The following is a 3,316-nucleotide window of genomic DNA, read 5'->3' as shown; positions in this document are numbered from 1 at the left end:
ATCTAAACATGGCAATCTATATGGATTCATCTGCACCGTAATAATTATAGGCCCACTAAATTAACGGCTTCTATTTTTTAATTAACGTGGTAATTTTTTAAGAGTCTCTAAATAGTATAGTAAAGTCTTGATCATAAAGAAAAGCGTACGTAGAAATATGAGTTTGTATGACGTACGATTCATTCCGTGCATGTAAAATAAATCTAAACATGGCAATCTATATGAATTCATCTGCACCGTAATAATTATGGGTCCACTAAATTAACGGCTCCTATTTTTTAATTAACGTGGTAAATTTTTAAGAGTCTCTAATTAGTATAGTAAAGTCTTGATCATAAAGAAAAGCGTACGTAGAAATATGAGTTTGTATGGCGTACAATTCATTCCATGCATGTAAAAAAAAATCTAAACATGGCAATCTATATGGATTCAACTGCACCGTAATAATTATGGCCCACCGAATTAACGGCTCCTATTTTTTACTTAAGGTGGTGATTTTTTTAGGGTCTCTAATTAGTATAGTAATAATAATAGATAGATAGATATGATACTCAACCCTTTTTTTCACTTAATTTTGAAGCCACCTTATTAAAATTGTCTAGTTAAGATGCATGATACTACCTATGATACATTCATTACGACCAGCCCAAAAGAAATAATACAGCAAATTATACTCATGAATACATGAGTGCTATAGATCCCTATGCTTATTTAATGGTAAGATATTAGGGGTTGAGCCCGCAGGTGCTCCTAGGCTTTTTCGCAACGGTGGTCGACTAATTCCTCCTAAACTTCCAATCAGAATGGAGATCATTACGAGTAGCACGATGCTGAAGCCGGTTTACTCCGTGCCGCACCCGTTCCTCGGCGAAAAGGTCGAGCTGACTGTCTTCGACCGCGCCGCCTTGGACATCTTCGTCCCTGTCGTGGTGGCCTACCCCGCGCCGACGCCTTCCAACGAGGCCATCAAGGAAGGCCTCCTCAGGGCCGTCGCGCCCTACCCACACCTGGCGGGACGCCTCGCCGCCGACCACCGCGGCAGGCGCTTCCTCCACGTCAACAACGAGGGCGTGCTTGTTGTAGAGGCCACAGTCTCGTCCAACCTGGTGGACTTACTCGCCTACGGGGGCATGGTCGCCGACGTCCACGGCCAATACCATACACTACCAGAGGTAAAATTTGAGACATATTTAAACGGCAGGTGCTATGCCGATTTCATTAATACGTGGGGAAATTGAACACAGCACAGAGTATTCATGATTTACGCGAAAGAAAAAAACAGAGCATACGCAAGCATGATGCATGTGCGACGTTCAAAGGTTTTGGTAAGAGCTCTGCAAGTGGAACGTTTGTGACTACAGGAGAACGTTGGTGTGGCGCTGCTACAGATCAAGCTGAACCGTTGCAAGTGCGGCGGCCTCGTGGTTGGTGTATCATACCACCACCAAACCGCCGACGGTGTCGCCATGAACAACTTCTTCATCACATGGGAGACCGCGGTACGCCAGGGCAAGGACTTCGTCGCGCCGACCCCTTTCCTTGACCGCGCCACCACCGCCGTGGCTCGACGCATGCCGGCGCCGGTGTTCGACCACCGGTCCATTGAGTTCAAGAGTGGAGGAAGCAGGGGCTGCACCAGGGAATGCGGTGACGTCGTCTCCATGGTCAAGATCAAGGACGTCAGGGTGCATCTGACGATCGAGTTCCTCGCCGAGCTCAGAGCGCGCGTCGGCGGCCGTTGCAGCATGTTCCAGTGCCTGCTCGCGCACGTGTGGAAGAAGATCACGGTGGCGCGGGGCCTGCAACCGGAGGAGTTCACGCAGGTGAAGGTGGCCGTGAACTGCCGGGGCAGGGCCAGCCCTCCCGTGCCCATGGACTTCTTCGGGAACATGGTGCTCTGGGCGTTCCCGAGGCTTCAGGTCCGCGACGTCCTCAACTGGAGCTACGGCGCCGTTGTCGGCGCAATCCGCGATGCCGTGGCACGTATCGACGACGAGTACATCCAGTCGTTCGTGGACTTCGGCACATTGGCGGACGCCAACGGTGAGGAGCTCGTGGCGACGGCGGCTGCTGGCACTACGTTATGTCCGGACGCAGAAGTGGACACCTGGCTGGGGTTCAGGTACCACCAGTTAGATTTTGGCACCGGGCCGCCATGGGCGTTTCAGCCGCCGGACTTGCCGATTGAGGGGCTCATGGTCTTCGTGCCGTCGTGTACGGCGGAGGGCGGCGTCGACCTCTTCATGGCTGTCGCGGAGGATCATGTCAAGGCATTTGAGAAGATTTTCTACTCCTTCGACGACGATCTTCTCACATCATCAAGGATGTAACGTAAGTAAATAAAATACACGTATAATCGTTGGTGTTGAAATAATCGATCCACAACTTCTAGGTATTGTTTGAGTCGGAATTGTGGTTTCCCTCGAGTCTTGGCTATGCTATATATATACCTGTACGTGACACATTCTAGTGCTCCTGCAAGTCAGTACTGTAAACAGCTGCTATAAATAAGGAAGCGCCTATAGTTGAGTTGCACAAGAAAAAGTTTGCGCTATTCCATTTCCTCTGACAGCCGGACTAGGCGAATCCGGCGCCTATACGTGGACGTGTCACACGGTCCTTCATAAAAGGCTCCATATATTCACATATTTTATTTATATTCAAACTTTGAAATCTGGATTACGGTAACATGCACTAGTGAAAAACAATGCTTTAGTCTTGGTTTTAAAGGGCCTTTAGTCCCGGTTATCCAACCGGGACTAAGCCTTCCGGGCTAAAGGCCCTACCTTTTAGAGCATCTCTAGCATACCCTGCATATTTGCGACCCGCAAAAATGGTTTACAGTTCAACAAAACGGGGTTTTGCGGGGCGAAAACTTTGCGCTCCAGAACAGACCCCGTATATAATACTGCATAATTTAAAAAAAAAGCATTCGCGGGCGAAATTGCAACCACACTCATTCAAAGTTCATGAATTAGTACACGATCATACATACTACATTCAGAGCACATCACTTACTAGAGAGGAGTAGAGGTAAGCTAACCTACCGGAGCTCACCGGAGCTACTAACTATCCTACCGCACTACGCAAAATTGAGCTCATCGGAGCTTGTGCGATAGTAGATGTGGCATCGCTCAGTCGTCGTCCTCGTCGAAGAAGGAGAGCTCGACGTAGATGCGCTCCTGCGCACTGGCTTGACGGCGCCACTCCTCCACCTTATCGCAGAAGGCGAGGGCCGACGCGACACCCTGATCGTAGAGCATGGTGTCCATCTTTTCCTCCCTCCGGCGACGCTGCCGATCCTCTTCCGCCTCCC

At 49.4% G+C, this 3,316-nt stretch overlaps 1 pseudogene; it reads left to right on the top strand.

Moving 5' to 3' along the window:
* Positions 1 to 803: 803 nt before the first annotated feature.
* On the top strand, positions 804 to 2,330 carry LOC123413392 (annotated as a pseudogene).
* Positions 2,331 to 3,316: the final 986 nt, after the last annotated feature.

The sequence above is a fragment of the Hordeum vulgare genome, chromosome 7H (assembly GCF_904849725.1).
Source record: "Hordeum vulgare subsp. vulgare chromosome 7H, MorexV3_pseudomolecules_assembly, whole genome shotgun sequence".
NCBI classification, from domain to species: domain Eukaryota; kingdom Viridiplantae; phylum Streptophyta; class Magnoliopsida; order Poales; family Poaceae; genus Hordeum; species Hordeum vulgare.
This window is presented reverse-complemented; position numbering and strand designations above follow the sequence as displayed.